Source organism: Grammomys surdaster, unplaced genomic scaffold, assembly GCF_004785775.1.
Source record: "Grammomys surdaster isolate TR1022 unplaced genomic scaffold, NIH_TR_1.0 148, whole genome shotgun sequence".
Lineage (NCBI taxonomy): Eukaryota > Metazoa > Chordata > Mammalia > Rodentia > Muridae > Grammomys > Grammomys surdaster.
The window spans coordinates 99122-124987 of NW_021604606.1; positions in this window are offsets into that span (position 1 = coordinate 99122).

The following is a 25866-nucleotide window of genomic DNA, read 5'->3' on the forward strand; positions in this document are numbered from 1 at the left end:
ACAACAGGAGAGACTGTGCTAAGGACCAGCCGTGGCTTAGAGAGTGGTTCTGACAAAGGTTGTCTGGGAGCAGTGCAAACCAACAAACAACTCATGAAATCAAATCGTAGGTACAAGCTGGTGGTCTATGTTCTTCTTGACACAGCTTTCCAGCTTGCTTTCTCTCTGTTCTGTTTCCCTTATTTGTCTCTGATCTGCTTTCTTTGGAGATCTCCAGACAGCTCTCTATAGTTTTCCAAGTAATTCTCTCTTGTTATTCTTAAAAATTCTCTGGATAGCCTTGGCTACTCTTCTGCATACCATAAGACCAGTCTTTTATTTTACATATCAATCTAGTCATTTACTTCAGTTTTCCTTTTCATTGTCCCATAAGCCAGCATCCCAGGACACCAGTTCCTTAATTCTTAGGATACAGCAAACACACACTGTCTTTTAACCCTGCAAAAGAATTCAGAGATCTGGAGAGATGGCTCAGAGGTTAAGAGCACTCACTGCTCTTCCAGGGGTCCTGAGTTCAATTCCCAGTAACCACATGTTGTCTCACAACCATCTGTAATGAAATCTGGCACCCTCTTCTGGTATGTCTGAAGACAGCTACAGTAGACTCATCATATATATAATAATTAAATAAAATCTTAAAAAAAAGAATTCAGAGATCAACTTGCCTCTGTTAAGCATACATAATAAACTAGCTGGGTGGAATCTATTCCTCAAATTATCATTTCTACCACACCAGGGGCTAACTTTGTTCTATTACAGGCTGACCTTGAACTCAGGAATCTGTCTGCATTTATAAGCATGAACAAAAGAAATTTAGCTGGGTAGGATCTCCTGTGATCACTACTCCCTAAATCTTTTATCTCGTTCTGTAGTATTTTTCTGACAAGTTGGCTCATAGTGTAGCTGCCTCTGTTCCTTTAGATCTGTGAAGCCCCTTATACTATTTATATTGCATTCTTATATTTTTGCAAAGTTGAGAAATTATATATTTTTGAGATCATGTTTTTAGAGTTCTTTTTGTATAGCCTTAAGGACTGTCCTGAAGGCCCCAGCATACATCATTCAGCTAAAACATTAGCCACACCTTTGCCTCCAGGACACATGCTTTCTCTAATTATCACAGGTTCATAAACATTAACAGGGAAGACATTCCTTGAGAAGGAACATAAAATAAGTACATTATTATACAAACAAGCTTTAGCTACATTAGTCCAGTGACACCCAAGGAGGCCCATATTCTGTGCTTACCAAGGTCATGCTTCATCTCATCAAGTAAACAGTAAATAATTTCAAATCTTCATCAGAAAAATGTGTTCAGGATGATATTTAGAGCACATTAATATCAATTTAAAAGCACATTGTTATAACTGTTCTATTTTGATATTATTAACCTCTCTTTTACTCTTTCAATTCATTATTAACACTCAAAGTTATGTGTATATGTATACACACATGCACACATACACAAACACACATGTACACATATGGAAAATTGGAGTTCTGAAATAAAGACTTAAAAATAATGAAGTAAATTGACTTAACCTCATTAAGAGTATGAAAATGAGACAATGATATCAGAAAAATACCTAAATTCATGGTTAGGATTTCTTTCTTAAATACTCTTTGTTTTTACAAATATATTCTTTATTGAAATTTCAGCTCCTACAAACTTTGATTATTGTTAATACTTTAGATGGGCCATATATTTTCTTCCATTAATGCAATGTAGGGATGGGTTAGGTCAGGACCAAGTTTCTTTCTCTTTCAGAAATATTTTTCTTAAACTCTGTATACTTAAATAAGCTGAAACCCTTGTTCATCCAGGAACCCAAAGTCTACTTTGCTTTCTGTTCTATAATACACTAGGATATTTCCTTTACATCTCTGATCAATGATCAAGGATTACCATCCTTGATTTAGGCATTTGAAAATGATGAAAAGACAAAGAGGAGACCATATTCATTTCTTTTATGAGTCACTGATTCTCATACTCTATATCCCATCAGTCAGTAATGATCACATGTCACAGCTAGCTGCGAGCAAAAGGGTGAAAATTTGATTTATATCCTAGAATGTCAGAAAGTCTCCTAAACTTTTTTTATTAATACCTGAGACACAGAGTAGAACAGATATTAGAAGAATAACAGTCTTTGCATTTTCCAGGTTTTCTGAATATCTTGATTAATACTTTTGACTTTAGAACATTTAATAGGATTTGAATAAAATTTGAAAATAAAATGCACTCATTTATATACAGATACATAAAAATTATAAGCTTTTTCTCATTAAACATATGATACTAATCATACAAAGATATTTCCATGAGAAAGTTTGCAGTGTGTTGACAACAAACACCAAAAGCAGTAATTGATTTAATAGAACATGTTGAATTGGAGTTGTTTACATGTCACATAACTTTTAAGCTTTAATTTTAGTTCAACTCCCCTATCTCAACATTGGAAGATATGTAGTCTTACCTAAGCTATATATTGTACCTCTCCTTGTCATTCTCAATGTGATTTCAGTGTCTATGACTGTCAGACATAATTTTGAATATATTCTTGATTTGTAATTCTTTCATATACTAGAAGATAGTTATTCTCTTAGTGACTTGAAAGCCATTAACTCTGAATTTGTAGGAAAGCTACATATATGCACACATTATTACTCAGAAGTTCTATTAGAATATTTTCTAAAGGAATTCATTCACAGATTTTAAATTTACTTTCTTCATTCAAGGATATTTCTCACACTGTGGGAATATATGCATTCTTTCAATCAAAAAATATGTATTTTAAATTAAAGAACAGCCAGTTACCATAAGCCATTTAGGTAATTTTGCTTCTGCCATCTCCTCATCATATTCTTTCTCATCCTAATATATTGCTATGAAAAAAGGATATAATGTACATTAAATGGTTGGCAAATTAATTGACACTAAGTGATCAAGAAATAACAGCTGTTGTGATTGCTAGTATATATGTAGTAGCTGTTATTTTATTCTGGTTTCATATTGTCATAACACCAGGCTATCTTTTATTCCTAAATCCTCATTAAGACTTAGCATTTAACTATATGTAAGCACAAGTATTTTTTAAAACTACCTGTTTTCTGATAGTAGAGTACATGCTTTGTACAATGTTTTATTATGGATTAATTTCTCATGATTCATTTCTACAACCATTTTCATACTTCAAATAAAACCCTGGATTTTAATGTTCTACATTAAACAGAAGGAAATAGAGACAGAAGGACAGAGGACAAGAATATCACCAGATAAAAATTGTGTTTCCTATGAATTGTGCTTCTGTTATTTGCTAAAAGCGATACTTGTTTATCCATCCACAATCCTTTAGGTCTAAAGTAATCCTTCACAGAGGGAAAAAAGATTATGTAATACACAAAAAATTCATAATGTATGCATTTGCATAGTGAGCTTATCAATTTAAAGGATGCTGCTCTGCTGAGCTTTGATGAAGCAGATATTACTGATAAAATTACCCATGGCCCAAGGCCAGTATTTCTATTTTGATCGAGCTTCAAGAATGGCATATATAGCTTGATCATGCTAGCCCTTTTTGTCCTGGGAATACTTTTATTCCTGCCCACAATGTAAAGTTTTTCTTTAACAACATTGACATGGTGGAAGCCAAAGTACATAGCTTGAACCTGAAAATGGACCCTCAGACAGAGTTATTTAATTAACAGGCTGGCAAGCCAAGGACTAGTAAGATTCTGCACAGAGCCTTAACAACCTAAGACAGAAGTGCATTGCTTTTGATAATGCATAATCCACAACAGTAAAGAAGGTATTCTTGGCAGAATGACCTAAGACAGGATCAGTCTTGTTTATGAAATAAAAAAAGGGGGAAAGGTGGAGATGTATTCAGGCAGCTTGGCAAGAATCTGACATGGGCCAAGAACAAGGAAATGGGCTGCTTGGCAGGAATATGACATTAGTCAAGGACAAGAAAGTAGGCTTCAGGCAGGAATATGACATTAGTCAAGGACAAGAAAGTGGGTTTCAGGCAGGAATTTGACATTAGGCTTGAACAAAGAAGTAATTTCAGGCAGGGCTCTAAACTTTAGTCTAGAACAAGGAAGTATGCTTCAGACATGAAAATGACTATGGACTAGGACAGGGAAGTTGGCTCAGATATTTTGGTCATCCTGATAAGCCCTTAGAAACAGTGATTAGGGGAGTGTTCATGGAATTTTGTTTATTGCCTTGCTTGTTCTTTGACTATTTGTGTTTATTGTCTTGCTTGTTCCTTGACTATTTGCATCTATTGTATTGCTAGTTCCTCAATGGAGAACTGACCTTAATACTTGCATGTAATTTAAATGGTATAAAAGCAAAAAGGAGGAGGAGGGATGGAGTAGGGTGTTTATGAGGGGAAAATGGGGACGGGGGATAACATCTGAAATGTCAATAAATAAAATATCCAATAAAAATGAGTACTTTTAACTTTTTTTCCTTAGCTTTATTGCCCTAGTCTAAAAACCGTTTTGCATCTTGCTTAATATCAGTCTAATTAAATTGGATAAAGCATATTTTAATATAATAGTTCATAGTTATTAAATACTTGGTATAAGAGTCCTACTATTGGCATCTTCAGATATAACTTCAAGGATTTTTTTAAAATTACTTTCATACACCCTTACACATAAGTACCTGATAATTGTTTAAAACATTTTAGAAATATCTCATTATTTGTGGCATCTAGAGATATTTCTTCAAAGACATTGCAAAAGTGTGTGTATATAATTCCAGTAACTTACAAGTAAATACACACACACACACATATATATATATTTGGGAAAATAACTCATGACTGCCATTTCAGAGCATTTAACATTTAACAAAAAGATGATGCACCGCCTTACTCTTTCATGTACTAGAGACTACTTTTATCAAAATGTTAGTTTGGTGTATATTTCAACAGTCATTTGGGAATTTGTGTGTGTCATTATGAGGAAGTTAAAACACAAACTCACTATTTTATGTGTTTGCTCTTCAAGATAATATAAGTAGATATTTCTCCAATTTCTCATTTAATGTACTGAAATAGTTGCAAAACCACTAATTGTATAACATCAAATTTATTTTATTGTTCAGCATTTGGAAGCTCCAGGAGACAAGTCACTTGGCAGGTCACTGGTGGAGACCGAAGTAAACTTGGATAGTTACCAAACTGCTTTAGAAGAAGTACTCTCGTGGCTTCTTTCTGCAGAGGACACATTGCGAGCACAAGGAGAGATTTCAAATGATGTTGAGGAAGTGAAAGAACAGTTTCATGCTCATGAGGTAAAAGAAACCACTGACTTCTGAAGCTAAAGCACATGATTTACAAGGATAATTCTTCTTTCTCTCAGTTATTCTGAAAAAAATTATAAGACAAATGCAAATATGTTTGTGTGTTAATTTTGAGACATTAGCAAATAGCATTTTTACAAATGATATTTGCAGTTCTGTTTTGGAGGATAAGTCTCTGAGGTATTGCTAGTGGCTTTGCAATGACTCCTAGAAGAATAAAATATTCAACACTTTTCTTTGTGGCGGGGAACAACTGATCTCTAAATCTCAAGTACATTCCAGAGCACTTAGACATCATCATGCATAACAGCTCTAACACCATGAGTACATGTGTGGTGACACACTGAGACAGACTTCCTCAGTGAGACAGAGTTCCTGAGATTATACAGTTACTCAGATTATTCTCCTTTCCTTTTCATACTTGAGACAGACCTTTTATGTATCTCTGGAAGGCCCTGATACAAACTCTGTAACCCAAGCTGGCCCTGACTTAATTGGTGTCTTCCTTCATTTTTTTTTGTGCTGTGATAATAAGCATGTGTTGCTATTTCCTGCTTATATAACCTCTCTGCAGGTCTTCCTGTGAGCTGTTTATTAAATATTCTTCTCGAAAGTTCTCCACATAGCAAATTATTTTCACAAATTGTTCTAAGAGAAGTTTCTCTAATTCATGTTTAAAATGATGCAGAATCCCATTATATAAAACTAAGATATGCTTAATAAGAATATGCATTTAAATTGATGAAGGTTTAGAATTGCAACTAATCAAATTCAAACTCCCAATTATTTCCTCAATTGTTGACTACAATCTTTATCTTGTTCTTGTCAGGGGTTCATGATGGATCTGACATCTCATCAAGGACTTGTTGGTAATGTTCTACAGTTAGGAAGTCGACTAGTTGGAAAAGGAAAATTATCAGAAGATGAAGAGACTGAAGTGCAAGAACAAATGAATCTCCTAAATTCAAGATGGGAATGTCTTAGGGTAGCTAGCATGGAAAAACAAAGCAAGTAAGTTTTGTATGTATCTGTGTGTACATGCACATGCTCCTGGGTGTGTGTGTGTATGTGTGTGTGTGTGTGTGTGTGTGTGTGTGCACATGCATGTAAGTTCATACTAGGCAAGTGCTTTCCTACTAAGCAAACTCCCCAGCATTTTTGTGACAAGATCTGAGTAAATTTCCAAGTCGATCCTTGAACCTGTTATGAAGCCCAATTTGATCTTGAAATTGCAGTCTTCAGCCTCAAGCTTGAAAGTAGCTAGGATTAAAAGTGGGAACTTCTATTCACTGCTTCAAGTAAATCCTTGTTTGTTTATAAATAATTCCAATTTTAGTATGACATGCCTGAAATTTTAGCCAATTAGTAAATGAAATAAAAAAAACTAGAAAGGGAAGAGAAGGGACATGACTACTCACAGGTATGGTGGAGGGGAAAGTTTAGAGTGGATCATAGGGAGAGCATGGTCAGAAGCTTAGACAGTTGGGAGAGTTTAAAGTAGTCATGGGGAAACTGAGTTCTGCTTATGTGAGAAAAGGGTAGAGGAAAGGAGGAAAGGGAACCAGGTGCATCAGTCAGCAGGCCCAAGGGTACAAAGACAGAAGGTAACCAAAATGTCTGGATTATATTGGGAAGAGCAGCTCAGCCCCATAGGCTAAAGAATTCAGGATAAGAGAAGGGGTATGCCATCCAGCAGGGCCTTGTAAAAGGTAGCAACTGAGGATTGCAGGGATAGCCTGGTGACCAGTGTCAAATTTAATCTGTTTAAATAGGCACCTCAGCCATTTGTTCCAGGTTTGAAAACTAAGAATTAGAAAGCCAGGACAGGAGGTAATGATGAACAACATAATGGCATTCCATCTTTGAAAAATGTATTTCTACATAGTTATTTATGTTTATTTTATGTATATTAGTATTTGTATGAGTCTATATGCACAGCATATTTATTTGATGCTTGTGGAAGGCAGAATGGGGTGACAGAACCACTAGAACTTGTAGAGATCTAGAGTAACATACATTTGTGAGCTGCTGTTGGGGCCCTGAACCCTAGCTGTCCATGAGAGAAGCAGCATTGCTCATAAACACTGAGCCATTAGAAATCTCAAGCCTTCAAGGAACAACTTTAAAAAAAAGCACTTAAAAAAAACAAGCATGTTTTAGTTTCTTTGTTATTATTTTGATATAATTTGATACTTTTAATATGGATTCTCAAATTAAGGCATAAATATTTTCTGTAATGTTCTGGAAGATTTTCGTGTCCGTTATATAACTATTTATATCATAGCAACTGAAATAGAGATGCTAGGTATGGAGATTATTATCTACAAATTTTAGATTCTGAAAATTGTCCAAATTTTGTCCCAGGTAATATTGTATGACTTTCTATAAAAGTTAGATTATGTATGTAACAGTCATAGAAGCATATGAAATCTCATGTGCATAAAATCCTTCATGAGTAATGGATGATCAGAAATCTTCTGAAGGAGAAGTGGTCAAAGTGTTACTCATCTCTTTATCAATATTCTCCTGGAGAAAAGTTTCTCAATTGTATGTGAAAATACATATTCGAACACAGTGTGGCTATTAATCAGTTTAAAAATTTGTATTGACTTAATGAAAGAAAGAGATTTTGATACATTTCTGAAAATGGCCTATTTCTCAAAAAGGTAACAAGCAGATTTCCTCATTCTGGTTGTGTTGTTTTGATTTATATTGTTAGGTGTGTGTATCTATGTAGAGCCTAGCGAGACAAGATAGATTTATTTTTAAATGAAAAGAAATGAAGTGCCAACTGTGGATTTGAATACATTAAGCTAAAGAAATTATGAAAGTGTCTTAAGTTTACTTAGCTATTATTTATGAAGATTTAAAGCTTTATAATAGGATCAAGAAACTCATTGAATATGCTGGGAGTGTTTCTATGCCAGTACTAAATTATAGTGCAGCAACAGGGAGGGAGAGAACACATTTTTAAGCTCACTGTTTTTGAAAGAATACCTAAAGCATAAATTATAAAATAATTTTTACAAATATATCTATATTTTACCTCAGAATGTACTACAATATACAAATTTACATGATTTCCCTGTTATTGTTATTGCAATTACTTTAACTAACCCTAGAAGTGAAAATTATAGTTTCTTATTTTATTTTTGAGCCAACTTTCCATAAACCTCCACAGATAAATATTTTGATTCCACATATTTGTCATCATAAATCATAAGTCACAGAGCTGTCACATTTTAGTCAGATGTCCACAGTCTTTAGGGTAGGGATTCTATGCGCAACTTTACCATAGTAGACTCAAAAATAGATCCCCCCCAAAAAAAATCACTTTCCTATTTACTACTGGCCCGATGGCCACACATTTTTTTCTTTTATATACTCTTTCTATATTTTTCTTTTTTTTTCAAGTGGAAAACCATGTGATATATGCTATTTATAATTAATTAAGTAATTACACTCTGAGACTGACTTGCATAAAAATGTAAATTCAACCTGAAATTAAAACTCCATGTACTTTAATATACCATTTACAAATATGTTTATCTCTATATCTCCATTTCACTGTATCATTTAAAAACTAAAATGATAGTATTACTACTTAGCTACAATTAGTAATACCAATAGCAACAGCAATAATAACAACAATGATAACACCCCACTGACTCATTTATAGGGAATATTTTTGGGCTTTTGTTTGTGGCTCAATATTGAGGATGATTATTAAAAAATGGGAAGGACAGTGTTTTTAGGAATAATAGGTTTTGATAGAACATTTTATATAGTTTTAGAAATGAATCACTACTATGAAAGCACTTGTAGCATATAATATTTTTAGATAGTTTCTTGCAATACATATTGTACTTCTTTTAGCAAATATAAATACATGAATGTTTATAAAGAAGTATATCTTCCCTGTTCCTTTTTATCTTTATTTACAAATGTTAACTAACATTCCTGGGATGTTTCATTTTACCTGATTGTAGTAAAAGTAATGAGGAACCTTTAATTATCACAGGAGGTAAGAAACTTCAGTTCTTTTGAATCTTGTATTCTACAATAGCTGATATCCAATAAAGATCATGATGAAAATATTTAATAAGACTGTGTACGAAGATGGTACAAAGGGCTGTGCTATGCTAAAGAATCATTAAACAGTTAGACTATGTGTGTTTGTGATCTAAGGTAGAATTTAGTAGTTGATCCCTTTAACTTGAGATTTAAATAAGAAGGGATGAAAAGTTACAAAATGTGACCAGTGGGAACAACTAACACAAAATTACTAAAATAGGGACAGTACGATGCATTAGATAAACCAAAAGTCCCATAAGACTGGAGAGCTTGGAGATGATTCTCAATCAACCCACCACATAGACTAAATTCATTTTTTATGCTACCAAAATGCTTTATGTAAGGGAAAGTCTGGACAAAACTGTGTATTAGCTATCCTACTATATCTATATAAGCCTGTAAAGTGATCTTAATATGTTAGATAAGGAAAGAATTATTGTATTAGGGTACACTCCTATTTTGCTTATGTACTTACATTATATATAATTGTTTACTTCCATTCTATGTTCTTTAGTAGTAAGGTTCTTTTTTCTTTGGACTTATTATGAGTTACCTTTCAAATTCAAATATTACCCTTCTACAGTTTATTTCTAGGGGAGTATTTCATCAATAATTACTGCCAGCCTCAGGAGAAACAGTTAAAAATGGAGATAACATTTGCTCTCATGTCTATTTACTTAAAATTGAATCCACTTAATCTAAAGGATAAGCTTTCTCTTTGATGCTGATTTATTTGATTTGGAGAAATATAATTCCCTTCCATGTTACTTAGTTTCCTGATTCATACAACAGTCATAAAGCATTTACATACATATCTTTAAAAGACATTGGTTGTGATTTGGTATTTAAAAGTAGTTTTTGAAGCAAAACTACTACAAAGCATAATGAACAATAATATTCATGAATAAGAGAACTTGCATGAGGTTAATTATTTCTTAACTGTACAATATTACTTTAATATATATTTTTTATTGTTTACTACATTCTAATGTAGTTTTCTAATTTCTTCAGTAATTTTTTTAAAAGAATATATTGGAATGTATTTTTATGAGGGATGGGGAAGATGATCAGAGTAATCAACATTATATTTGAAATTATATTTATTCAATTAAAACATTGAAAAATATGCTTAACAAGAAATAGCAGTCAATGAATACAAATAACTCTCTCCACATTCTGTTTCCTCTTTTATTATTATTTGATACTTTTTTCATGATTCCTTACCTCTCCAAATCTCAAATTCTGTGGCCATAAATTGACTCTGTAGAAGCTGACACAGACATTTGTTAAGACATGTATGGTCATAAAGTATTTGATTATCACTAGGCTGATATTTTTCCAGTATAAATCTCTAACACTACTTTTGGGGATCCAAATGAGAAAACAAAGTGTCTCGGGTTTAAAATGAAATAAGATACTGCATGCTGACATTCTTGAGCTAGAAATCTGATGTAAAGTAAGCTAAATGTTCTTTGTTTTGTTCAGATTTTCTAACACATAATTCTCTAAGGATGGTAGGAAATGAGAGAGGAGGAAAAGAAAAGGATGAAGCTTCCAACAGTGGAAACACAAGGGGATGACAGGCATGGGAACAACAGAAGATTTCTCTCCTACATGAATAAACTAATTAATTTGATTAGAAAAAAATGCAACCTGTAGAGAGCAAAAGAGATTTACTGACGTTTCGATGAGGGCTAAAAAAGATAAGCACAGCAAGATCCATCAGCTTCTCAGATAATTGTGGTTATGACATGCAGAGGGAAACTAAAACCTTTGTGATAGTTAAGGGAAAATGAAAGCAAATCAGTAAGGAGGAAGTTATGTTATGGTTCACATAATCAGCGGGAGGATAGATGTGAATAGTGTCTGGGACTAAACACAAGATATAACATGAAAAATCATTATGAATTACCATCAACACTTGACTGAAGAGAAAAATGTCTTCACAAATATGATCTATTTTTTCCTAAAATATTGCCTGTTTCAATCATGAATTAGATAAAATATGAAGTAGAAGACAGATAAAATGTGATTATGAACAAATAAGTGGAGCATTTTCTCACAAATTAACTAAGTAACTAAGGTATTGCATATTTAATGAAATCATGTAGATAGTTGTTATCTTTGTACTGAATTTTAAAGCAGTGCACATCATAAAATGCATGATGTCAAACTCCTGGGTTTAATTTTACATTGTAGTTTGATATAATATTTTTTAATTATTTCACCCCATGATGCTGATATGATATCTGTACAGACCTAGGTAGTCCTAGCACCAGAAGCATATGAATCATCTGAAAACTTGCTAGATAGTGCAGAAGTGTTGTCCTAACTCTCATCTGTAGAATCAGAATCTGCAGCTTAACAAGATCCTAGGTGATTTCTAAACATACTCCAGAATCACTGATCTACCTTCAATAATTTGAAAAAAAAGTATATCTATACTTCTTTGTCAACATATGAATAAATTATATCTTTTTTCTCCATTTTATAACAATTAAGTCATAACAATATTTTAAGTTCCTTTAGAATTTAAAAATTATGTTGTTAATGTTTAAATTCAAACTTCAAATATTAATGCCTTCTTTCACAGGTGATTATTAAATAGAAAGATTATGAAAGAGCAACAATATATAATGGGGACATTATGTAAGTTCTGAAAACATATTGGTTGGATTATAAACATCAGCTTTGAACACAACTTATGTGAAATGAGGCCAAGAATGTGTGGCCATGGTGGTTTATTTCTATCAACAATTAAAATAATATAGATCAATCAAGCAAAATGTGGACATTCATTATATCAATATACCATATACTCTTAGAGTTTTAATTACAAACAGAAAATCAGAATCTCTAGAAATATATATAAACTAGGGTATACCATTTTTCAAAGAATGCTTTCATCTGAAGATAAATAATACTAACTAGCAAATTAAATGTATTCATGCATCTATTCATCCAAATGATGCATATTATCTACTATATTCCCAGCACCAATTTAGTTATAAACAAAATAACTTTCTCTTATGATTATAAAGACTTATGTTGTCATAGGATGCAGAAAAAAAAGGAAAAGAGGGTATAGGATATACCCAGAGAGGGAAATATACATCTTATTTCAAAACAGAGAATACCCTTCAGATAGAATATTAATTACAAATACTAAACAAATATGTGTAGGAAACAAGTTGTGAAGATATCTCAATCACAGGAAAAAGCAAGGATAAATGTCCTAAGAGAGAAGGATATGAAGTGGAGAAGCAAACAGTGTGTCCATTTGACCTGAAGTAAAATGATTATGATCTGTTTTATAACTAATACAGATTCAAGTTAATTAATTTAATAAATAAACTAATTCAAGTTAAATTAAAGGCATAGAAATGGCAGAAATAGCTTACCACTTGTACAGTCCCCACTATCCCATATAATGTTGGAGCATCTATCTTCAGCCTTCTGGTCTAGACCGTCTGACAGACCTTAGGAGAAGCAGGAATTATAAAAGACTAGCCTACACTTCCCTGGCAAAGCTTAGCAGTCAACTATCCTGTGTCCATATGTCCATTATGAACAGCATTTTGTCCGCAGATAAAGTTAGGACATTTCTCGAACAATGGCTAGTTTCCACAATCAAAGCAATTCCACATGGAGGTACTGATGCTCATCATCCTCTTTGAAGTGGAATGGGGTTTACTTCAGAATCAAAAATGTCTTGTAGTCAAAAAATAATGAAAAAACCTTAAATGACACATTCTATGGATCTCAGACATGTTTGAAGACCATCTAATCTATTCATAATATATATAAACAAGCAAAACTTGCCTGTTTCAAGCTGTCTATTATCTGTAGGACGTATATTTCTGTGACATACCAAATTAGTATCTAACATGACTATGAGTTTACTACTGAGTTGCATTACTTAATTATCCTAAAGTTTTTAATAGCAGATATTAAAAGGGCTAGGATTAAACCCTGTATTTTTAAATGAGTTGCATAGGACAAATGCCTATCCAAGAGTAACAAAATTAATCTTGAAGTGCTAGAATAAGTAGAAATCAAAAGTTTTGCCATTTTAAACATGTAAAGATAGGAAAAGAGAAGAATGTTCACCCATATTTAGACACACACTTGTGTATGTGTGTGTTGAAGAATCAGGCACTATCTCACAAATATATACATTAAAAAAGAGAAAAATGATTCATGATATTTACTGTATATAATAAATCATATGAATATAAAATGGCATTAACATGATGTGCATTAATTTAGTTACCAGGGAGTTTCTACTTTACTTTAAAATTTTATTCATTGTTATTCTTAGTATTGTTGGTGTTTGTGTTCATGTATGCATACATTAATGTGTCTGTGTGCAATTCTGCACACCTGCACATGTGTAGATGGATCTGTACCTATCTGTATGGATATTGAGGTTAGTGAACAACTGTATTGAGTTACTTTTATTTCTCTTTTTTGTTCATGAATATTTATTAATACCTTAATAAATTAGTTGTGGGAGAAAATTATCAGTGAAATTGTAGTGAGGAGGGGAAACTACTTAATTCTGCCTTTAAATTACTACATACATTTGGGCATAGTTAATGGCAAGTCAGGAAGGAAGATAAAGAGAATTAAAACTCTTTTTTAAACCATTCATTATATTTATTATGAAGATCATAGTATTAATGTAATGATAATATCTTCCATAACATATAAGACATAGTATTTAACACATATAATTAAAATAGATGATTCAGTATCAAGGGGAAATGACTCTTTAAATAACAAGATCCAGATAATATTCTTTGGTTATAAAGGAAAAAAATGATTGACATTTTTTAAATACCTTCATTTTTTTTCTTTTTAGTTTTATTATCTCTATTTTATTGAACTGGAAAGTGAGATCCAGATCATCAAATTTTTTCTTAATTGGATGTTTTATTTATATTTCATATGTTACCTCCTTATACCATCCCCCCCCAGGAACCCCCTATCCCATCACCCCTCCTCCCAATTCTCTGCGGATGCTCCCCAAGCCCACCCCCACTCTCACCTCCCCACCGTCAAATTCCCACCCATTGGGACATCCAGCCTTGATGAGACTCTTCTCCCACCTACGCCCGACAGGGCCATACTCCTGTACATATACAGCTGGAGCCCTGGATCCGTCCCTAAGTGCTCCCAGGCTGGTGATTTAGACCTTGGGAGCTCACGTTAGTTGCTATTGTTACTCTACTCATGAGGCTGCAAACACTATCAGCTTCTACAGTCTTCACTCTAATTCCTCCATTGGGAACCCCATGATCAGTTCAATGACTAGTTGTGAGCATCTGCCTCTGACTATGTCAGACTCTTGCAGACCTCTGAGGAGACATCTATATGAGGCTCTTATCACATGCACTTCCTGACATCCACATCAGCATCTACCTTTGGTGACTGCACATGGGATAGATACCCAGGTGGAATGGATGGTCTCCAGACGGCCCCTCCTTCAGCTTCTGTCCCTCACTTTGTCTCCATATTTGTGCCCTTGAGTATTAAGTTACTCCTTCTAAGAAGGACCAAAGCACCCACACTTGGTCTTCCTTCTTTATGAGCTTCATGTGGTCTGTGAGTTGAACCTTGGCTATTTCAAGCTTTTGGGCTAATATCCACTTATCAGTAAGTGAATACCATGTTTGTTCTTTTGTGGTTGGCTTACCTCACTCAGGATGATATTTTCTAGTTCCATCCACTTACCTAAGAATTTCTCGAATTCATTGTTTTTAATAGCTGAGTAATACTCCCTTGTGTAAATGTACCACATTTTCTGTATCCATTCTTCTGTTGAAGGACATCTGGGTTCTTTCCAGCTTCTGGCTATTATAAATAAGGCTGCTATGAACATAGTGGAGCATATGACCTTGTTATGTGTTAGAGCATCTTCTGGGTATATGCACAGGAGTGATATAACTGGATCCTCAGGTAATGCTATGTCCAATTTTCTGAGGAACCGCCACACTGATCTCCAAAGTAGTTGCACCATCTTGCAGTCCCATCAACAATGGAGGAGTGTTCCTCTTTCTCTACACCCTCACCAGCATCTACTATCATCTGAGTTTTTAATCTTAGCCATTCTGACTGGTGTGAGATGGAATCTCAGGGTTGTTTTGATTTGTATTTCCCTGATGACTAAGAATACTGAATATTTCCTTAGGTGCTTCTCAGACATTCGAGCTTCCTCAGTTGAGAATTCTTTGTTTAGCTCTGTACCCCATTTTTAACAGGGTTATTTGGTTGTCTGGAGTCTAATTTCTTGAGTTCTTTGTATATATTGGATATTAGCCCTCTATCAGATGTAGGATTGGTAAAGATCTTTTCCCAATTTGGTGGTTGCCTTTTTGTCCTATTGACAGTGTCCTTTGCCTTACAGAAGCTTGGCAATTTTATGAAGTCCCATTTGTCAATTCTTGATCTTAGAACATAAGCCACTGGTATTCTGTTCAGTAACTTTTCCCCTGTGCCCAAGTATTTGAGGTTCTTCCCCACCTTCTCTTCTATTAGTTTCAGTGTATCTGGTTTTATGTGGAGGTCCTTTATCCACTTAGACTTGATCTTTGTACAAGGAGATAAGAATGGATCGATTTGCATTCTTCTACATGTTGTCCTCAAGTTGAGCCAGCACCATTTGTTGAAAGTGCTGTCCTTTTTCCACTGGACAATTTTAGCTCCTTTGTCAAAGATCAAGTAACCGTAGGGTGTGGGTTCATTTCTGGGTCTTCAATTCTGTTCGATTGATCCTCCTGCCTGTCTCTGTACCAATACCATGCAGTTTTTATCAATATTGCTCTGTAGTACAGCTTGAGGTCAGGGATGGTGATTTCTCCAGAAGTTCTTTTATTGTTTAGAATAGTTTTCACTATCCTGGGTTTTTTGGATTTCCAAATGAATTTGAGAATTTCCTTTTCTAACACTGAAGAGTTGAGTTGGGATTTTAATGGGGATTATATTGAATCTGTAGATTGCTTTTGGCAAGATGGCCATTTTTATTATATTAATCCTGCCAATCCATGAGCATGGGAGATCTTTCCATCTTCTGAGATCTTCTTTGATTTCTTTCTTCAGATACTTGAAGTTCTTGTCATACAGGTAGTTCACTTGCTTGGTGAGATTCACACCAAGTTATTTTATATTATTTGTGACTACTGTGAAGGGTGTCATTTCCCTAATTTCTTTTTCAGTCTGTTTATCTTTCATGTAGAGGAAGGCTACTGATTTATTTGAGTTGATTTTATAACCAGCCACTTTGCCGAAGTTTTTTTTTTTTTTAAATCAGGTTTAGGAGTTCTCTGGTGGAAGTTTTGGGGTCACTTAAGTATACTATCATATCATCTGCAAAGAGTGATGTTTTCACTTTTTCCTTTCCTATTTTTATCCCTTTGACTTCTTTTTGTTGTCTAATTGCTGTGGCTAAGACTTCCAGTACTATATTGAATAGGTAGGGAGACAGTGGGCAGCCTTGTCTAGTCCCTGATCTTAGTGGGATTGCTTCAAATTTCTCTCCATTTAGTTTGATGTTGGCTACTGGTTTACTGTATATTGCTTTTACTATGTTTGGGTATGGGCCTTGAATTCCTGATCTTTCCAAGACTTTTATTATGAAGGGATGTTGAATTTTGTCAAATCCTTTCTCAGAATCTAATGAGGTGATCATGTGGTATTTTTCCTTGAGTTTTTTTTTATATATATATCCTGGATTACATTGATGGATTTCCGAATATTGAACCATCTCTGCATTCCTGGGATAAAGCCTACTTGATCATAATTTGTGATTGTTTTGATGTGTTCTTGGATTCGGTTTGCTAGAATTTTATTGAGTATTTTTACACCAATGTTCATAAATGAGACTAGTCTGACGTTCTCTTTCTTTGTTGGGTCTTTGTGAGGTTTGGGTATGAGTGTAATTGTAGCTTCATAGAACGAATTGGGTAGTGTTCCTTCGGTTTCTATTTTGTGTAAAAGGTTGAAGAGAACTGGTATTAGGTCTTCCTTGAAGGTCTGATAGAACTCAGAACTAAAACCATCTGGACCTGGCTTCTTTTGGTGGGGAGACTTTGATTGACTGCTGCTATTTCTTTAGTAGTTATGGGACTGTTTAGATGGTTTATTTGCTCCTGATTTAAGTTTGGTACCTGGTATCTGTCTAGGAAATTGTCCATTTCATCCAGGTTTTCCAGTTTTGTTGAGTATAGGCCTTTGTAGTAGGATCTGATGATTTTTTGAATTTCCTCAGTTTCTGTTGTTATATCTCCCTTTTCAGTTCTGATTTTATTAATTTGGATACTGTCTTTGTGCTCTCTGGTTAATCTGGCTAAGGGTTTATCTATCTTGTTGATTTTGTCAAAGGACCAGCTCCTGGTTTTCTGGATATTTTGTATTGTTCTTTCTGTTTCTATTTGCTCAATTTTAGCCCTAAGTTTGATTATTTCCTGCTGTCTACTCCTCTTGGGTGTATTTGCTTCTTTTTGTTCTAGAGCTTTTAGGTGTGCTGTCATGTTGTTAGTGTATGCTCTCTCCAGTTTCTTTTTGTAGTCACTTAGAGCTATGAGTTTTCCTCTTAGCACTGCCTTCATGGAGTCCCACAAGTTTTGGTATGATGTTTCCTCATTTTCATTAAATTCTAAAAAGTCTTTAATTTCTTTTTTTATTTCTTCCTTGACTAAGTCATCATTGTGTAGAGAGTTGTTCAATTGCTATATGCATGAGGATTTTCCACTGCTTTTGTCATTATTAAAGACCAGCCTTTGTCCATGGTGATCTGATAGGATGCAAGGGATTATTTCAATCTTTTTGTATCTGTAGAGGCCAGTTTTGTGACCTCTACATATGGTCTATTTTGGCGAAGGTACCATGAGGTGCTGAAAAAAGGTATATTCTTTTGTTTTTGGATGAAATATTCTATAGATATCTGTTAAATCCATTTGGTCCATGACTTCTGTTAATGTCAAAGAGTCTCGGTTTAGTTTCTGTTTCCATGATCTGTCCATTGCTGAGAGTGGGTTGTTGAAATCCCCCATTATTATTGTGTGAGGTGTAATGTGTGTTTTGAGCTTTAGTAAAGTTTCTTTTATATATGTAGGTGCCCTTGCATTTGGAGCATAGATATTCAGAATTGAGAGTTAGTCTTGGTAGACTTTTCCTTTGATGAGTATGAAGTGTCCTTCCTTATCTTTTTTGATTACTTTTGGTTGAAATTCTATTTTATTTTATATTAGAATGGCTACTCCAGCTTCTTTCTTGGGACATTTTCTTGCAAAATTGTTTTCTATCCTTTTACTCTGAAGTAGTGTCTGTCTTTGTCACTGAGGTGTGTTTCCTGTATGCAGCAAAATTCTGGGTCCTGTTTGTGTATCCAGTCTGATAGTCTGTGTTTTTTTATTGGAGAATTGAGTCCATTGATGTTAAGAGATATTAAGGAAAAACGATTGTGGCTTCCTGTTATTTTTGTTATTAGAGGTAGAATTATGTTTGTGTAGCTATCTTCTTTTGGAGTTGTTGGAAAATTACTTCCTTGCTTTTTCTATGTTGTAGTTTCCCTCCTTTTGTTGGCGTTTTCCATCAATTATCCTTTGAAGTTCTAGGTTTGTGGGAAGGTATTGTGCAAATTTGGTTTTGTCATGGAATATCTTGGTTTCATCATCTATAGTGATTGAGAGTTTTGCTGGGTATAGTAGTCTGGGCTGGCATTTGTGTTCTCTTATGGTCTGTATGATGTCAGTCCAGGCTCTTCTGTCTTTATAGTCTCTGGTGAGAAGTCTGTTGTAATTCTTATATGTCTGCCTTTATATGTTACTTGACCATTTCCCCTTATATCTTTTAGTATTTTTTCTTTGTTTTGTGCATTTGATGTTTTGATTATTATGTGACAGGAGGTATTTCTTTTCTGGTCTAGTCTATTTGGTATTCTGTAGACTTCTTGTATGTTTATGGGCATCTTGTTCTTAAGGTTAGGGAAGTTTTCCTCAATAACTTTGTTGAAGATATTTACTGGACTTTTAAGTTGTGAATTTTTTTTTCTTCTATACCTATTACCCTTTGGTTTGGTCTTCTCATTGTGTCCTGGATTTCCTGGATGTTTTGGGTTAGGAGCTTTTTTACATTTTGCATTTTCTTTGACAGTTATGTCAATGTTTTCCATGGTATCTTCTGCACATGAGATTCTCTCTTCTATCTCTTTTATTCGGTTGGTGATGCTTGTGTCTATGACTCCTGATCTCTTTCCTCGGTTTTCTATCTCCAGGGTTGTTTCCCTTTAAGATTTCTGTATTGTTTCTATTTCCATTTTTAGATCCTGGATGGTTTTGTTTAATTCCTTCTTTGTATTTTCTTACATTTCTTTAAGGGATTCTGTGTTTCCTCTTTAAGGGCTTCTACCTGTTTACTTGTGCTCTCCTGTACTTCTTTGAGGGAGTTATATATGTCCTTAAAATCCTCTATCATCAACATGAGAAGTGATTTTAATTCTGAATCCTGCTTTTCTGGTGTGATGGGGTGTCCAGTGCTTGCTATGGTGGGAGAACTGGGTTCTGATGATGCCAAGTAACTTTGGTTTCTATTACTTATGTTCTTACACTTGCCTTTCGCCATCTGGTTAACTCTAGTGTTACCTGCACTCACTGTGTCTGACCGGAGTATGTCTTTCCAGTTATCCTGCTTGTGCCAGAACTCCTCAGAGTCCAGATGTCTCTGTGGTCTTGTGATCCTAAGCTCCTGGATAGAAGAACTCCTGGGACTCAGGCCGCCTCTTGGATCCAGAAATACTGCTGCTCTGAGTGTAGGGGTTCCTCTAGGATGGCTCAGGATATGGTGTCTCCACAAAACAGACCAGCTAGGTGTCAGCTTTTCTGAGCGCAGTGACTCCTCTAGGATGGCTCAGGATTCAGTATCTCCACAGGAGCAGACCAGCTAGGTGTCTGTCCCAGCCAAAAGGAGAAATTAAACTCTTAAAATAACAGTATTTGTTCATAAGTAATGAAATTCTTCCATGACACATGGGAGTGACAATATGATTGCCTGCTTAAATACTGTGAGACAATATGGCTCAGATGTTCCCACCTTTCATAACATAGTGACAGGCTAGGATTGTATAAATTATACTAATGTTGGAACCATCTTCCAGATCTAGATTCAAGTTAGATGAGAATGGGATATTTTTTCATGTAATATATCTTTTTAATAATTAATTAGACATCCCAAATGCTGCCTCCTTTCTGGTCCCCCTTCACGGAATTCCTCCCCCATTCTCCAACCCATTAGTCTCTGAGAGGGTGGACGCCCTTAGTTATCCCCTGGCAGTTGTGCATCTAGTCTCTGCAGGATTAAGCATATCCTCTCCCTCTGAGGCACAACAATGCAGCCCTCTCCTACACATGTGCCGGTGCATTGGTCTAGCCCATGAATGCTCTTCGGTTGGTGGCTCAGTCTCTAAGAACTCCCAGAGATCCGGGTTAGTTGGTAGTGTTGGTCATCCTGTAGGGCTCATATCTCCTTCAGGGCCTTTAATTTTTTCTCTAACTCTTTGATAAAGGTCCGTGACTTCTGTCCAATGTTTGGCTATGGGTGTCTGAATCTGTTTCAGTCAGCTGCTGGGTAGAGCTTCTCAGTTTGTGTTCTCATTCAACCTTTCAGAGAGTTCTGAAGATTGAATAGAAGTCACCATGTTTGCTGGGAAGTGCCTTTATAAACTGATCTACTTTGAAAACTCCATTGTTCTTTTATATTACGATGTTAGCATTTAACTGACTATGTGAAAAGTTTTAGAAATGGTGATATTTCTAGATATTTGATAAAGTGATATACATATACACAGATAGAAACACATGTATGCATACATATATACATAATATATACAAATATATATATATACAAATATAAATATATGCATACATACATAAACTTATATAACATCTTCATACACTTACCCATTTATAAATGTATACATATATACATTTAACACACACACATATGTATACACATGCACTTATATGCACACACATATACACACATAGATACTTGTATATGAGTATACATACATACTTATATATACATATACCCATATGCATATATGAATAATATATATATAAACATATATAAGTATGTATGTATTCATATATACATGTATCCATGTGTATATATGTATATTTGTATATATATGTACATGTATATGTATATGTGTGTATGTGATAAATGTATATTTGTATGCATTTATAAATGGGTAAGTATATATATAGAAATTGTTTATATATATATATGTGTGTGTGTGTGTGTGTGTGTGTGTGTGTATGTGTTTGTGTGTGTGTGTGTGTGTGTGAATGTCTGAGGGAACAAAATAGCTATTGTAGGGCCAGAAGAAAAATAATTTTAGATGTTTTACTCTTGTATTTTTATATCGAATATTCCAAAAAATTGGGTAGGCCATCAAGTTTTATGTGTTTTTTTTTTAATGAAGATATGTGTTCATTAAAAATAACTTCTTTAGTAGAGTAACAATAGCTTTTAAAAAAATTATTATTATGTTTTTAGTTTACACAAAGTTCTAATGGATCTCCAGAATCAGAAATTAAAAGAGCTAGACGACTGGTTAACAAAAACTGAAGAGAGAACAAAGAAAATGGAGGAAGAGCCCTTCGGACCTGATCTTGAAGACTTAAAATGCCAAGTACAAAAACATAAGGTTTGTAGATACTATAATGTTTGCTTTCTAGAATATTAAACCCTTTGTGCATGTATGTTTATTGCACATAGATATTAACAGGGATGGTAACTTATATATGAGACAGGAAGCTTCTATTCAATAATTTAAAATTAAAAACCCAGTCTTATTTCAGTAATCATTGCTTGATTTGACTTTGTGCTCTTCTAGTATTTGAGTGTTGCCAATAATCAGCAACCAATAGTTTTAATATGTGTATCTCCAATTATTTTTATTTAATATTATATTTTTGTGAGTTCTATTTCTAAAGACCTAAGCTTCATACACTGAAGATATTTTTTTACTGAGGTTAGCCATGCCATCTAAGAACTTTATACTCTGACAATTACCTGAAATGTTTTACACTATCCTTTGGAAAATATAAAGTGAAAGGAATGGAAGATATTTGACTAAAATTGTCATAAAATCTGAATAGATTGTTCATTACTGGAAAATATGCCTTTCCAATGAGTATGAAATTGCTTTATGGAAATAATTTGAAGCAAAAAAAGCAAAATGATTATATGCAACTTGATTATGCAACATGTTGTATCTAAGACATGCTCCTGTGCAATGCATAATAAGATTAGAAAAATAGACACACAGCCACTGGGTGAAGCCAACTCTTAAGTTTAACTGTTTGTATACATCTTTGAACAAATTTGTGCTTATAGAATTAAAAACCTGGAAAAACACACTGAGGATAAATTACACAGTGAAGTCATTTGTGTCAGACTTTATATTTTTAGGTAAATGAGTTCAAATTCATAACTAATTGAAATAATCATTGATTTATTTATACCTTCATTTTCCTAAGAAAAATTATACACATGGAGCAACCTGTGGCTCCTGGTTCATGTGTAGCAGAGGATGGCCTGGTTGGGCATCAGTGGAAGAAGAAACCCTTGGTCCTGTAGAGGCTAGATGCCCCAGTGTAGGGGAATGCTAGGGCAGGGAGATAGGAGTGGATGGGTGGATGGGGGAACACCCTCATAGAAGCAGTGAGAGGGAATATGGCATAGGGGGTTTCCAGAGGGGAAACTGAGAAAGGGTATAATATTTGAAATGTAGATAAATAAAATATCCAATAAAAAAGAAAGAAAGAAAGAGAGAAAGAAAGAAAGAAAGAAAGAAAGAAAGAAAGAAAGAAAGAAAGAAAGGAAGAAAAGAAAGAAGGAAAAAGAGAGAAAGAAGGAAACATTATAAATCAAAACATGAGAAATTTGCTTTTGAAAACAAAGTGCATCATTAACTTCTACCTTTTTGCATTTTCACATTTCCTGCTACATATAATGTTTAAAGGATTTAGCTATCAGTCACCAGCCTGAAATCCTTGAACTATCTCTATTTGTTGCGGTTGTTGTTTTTTAAATAGTTTTCTTTTCACTGTATATATACTCTCAGATAATTCATTCATATTACACCCTCACTTTAATCCTTCCAGTTCAATCTCAGCGTGTCACCCATTCAGAATCACCTCCTTTCTGATTCTCATTAGATAACAAACTGGTATATTTTCTTTTATGTTTTTCTTTTTTTCAGAACTTTTGATCAACCTCCTAGAATTACATATAATAGACAGGTACTTCACCACAGAGCTACATCCTAAACCCCAAGTTTCTTTTTCTTAAAGACGATTACAGATAAAGAAATTTATGGAAAAAATATAGTTTTGTTAAGAAGGACTGCTTAAAATTCTGATCTGATCATAAGGCACATGTTCCTTAACTGACATGCAAGATAAAAATATTTGAATATCTTGTAAGTGCACTGTGACTATTATAGACACACTTGTGTACATTTTGTGAACATCACTTCATTCCAGTAGCACTTCAGTACAAAGCATATTAGATGTTCCATCAGCATGAAATGCCATCAATAGAAGATACTTCAGTGAACCTGTCAATTAGCATTTATAATATACTGGTTGTTACTATCAAATTCACCCAAATGTTTAACTCCGGATAGTTGTGAATATTTCAGTTGGGTGTAAAATTTTAAAAAGAGAAACATAGCAAAAAACCCTTCCTATTCAGTCCCCCTATCTGTTCACTTGAAGAGAGCATTTAGAAGATTGCTTTGCATCTCAGGTACTGATTCTTTCTGAGGACTGAATATATTGAAACTCTTAAAAATTGTCAAAAAATATTCTGGCTGAAAATCTTTGTCATTAGTGGTGGAATGTTTTAGCGATGTTCATAAGGAATTTTATGTTAAATTAGTAGGAACATGATTGAGGAGGAAGAGCCTTCTGTGAGTTGAAGATTGGATTAATTGGAAAGAAATTTACATTAAAAGGAAGCAATGTCGCTACAGAATTTTGTCCTGTGGTAGTCACACTGACAGGGAGTTTTGGTTATTTGTCTGAGTTTACAAGTCTTTTCAAATTTAGATTTTCAACAGTGTTTCAATGACAATATCAACAAAATCTTTACAGTTCATTAAAATATGAAGTTATAAATATAATATGTACTATGTTCAGACTCTCCTGGATGTTCTGTGCTAAATGCTAATTAATACAAACCAAATAACCTATTAGAAAGTCAGTCACCTATCCTTCTCTTGAAGTTAATTTCAAGCATTTTAGGTGCCAAGACTGTGAAATATTCTCATCTGATGACCTTTAAAATGATCTAGATGTTCATGTAACAGAGAAGGTTTGGTGTAATCCCACCAAAGGAACTGACCTTTGATTTCATTCCACTGTATCCCAGTAGCTCTGAACAAACACTCATTAAAGCCTCTGGGTGTGGTGAAAAATACTGACACCAACTGTCTCTGAAATCCTTCTCAAGTATCTCAGAGTCCCATATGTGAGATAGACATAGAATAGGGAACCAATACTTGAGGCAGAATCAAGCAAATGGCATGAGAGTTGAATTTGGTGATCTGTTGGAAAAAATGAAATGAAGTTTGAAAAGACAAAGTGTGGCTTATCTGCAGTATCTATAGTATAGCTAAGGCTAGAGTATTGTTGTTTCAGTGTAGAAGGTCTTATATATGAGACCTAGCCACTTGCAGTTGTTCTATGGGTCATAAGGAATCACCATGGCCATGAAATTAAAGCAAAATGAGTAGCAAGTAAGAAAAATCTTAACTTTGTGGACATCATGACTACTAAAAGAAACAATATCACAGGAAAGTAGGCGGCAAAAGCAGCATCTTAGAAATCTATTTCAGCATGTGCAAAATAAAAAATTATAAATGGGTATAAGAAACATTTTGGAGCTCAACAGCTGAGCCTACAGGCCTAGAATTAGAGAATGCGCAGAGAGCTTTAAATAACAGATTCTGAGACCAGGCAACCAGAATACCAGAGTTGGAAATAAGAAAGTAGGCAATAAAAAAGAGATGTAGTATTTGGGATGAGTGAGACAGATAAGCTTTGAGAATGTCTTAAAATCAAATATGCTTTTAGTGCTTTGCAAGATATCTCCCGATCTAAGGATGATTAAAATTACACACTCTTAATGCTGTGAAGTCCCACTTGAATTTCTATCCTTTGCCCCTGTAAGTACTTAATGAAAATTTGATGCCTATGTAAGTAAAGATAAACAATACACTCAGGACAAAAATATCATACTATAACCAGAGAACCAAAGCTCATCTGTGTTTCTGCAATGCCTGGCAGAGTACTTAAGAAATAATTGCTTCAGAAATGTTTTAACAAAACACATGTTTTAATAAGTCTCACTATGTCATTACAGTAGTCATCCTCAGCACTGCTACATTTCTGACAAGGGCAAAG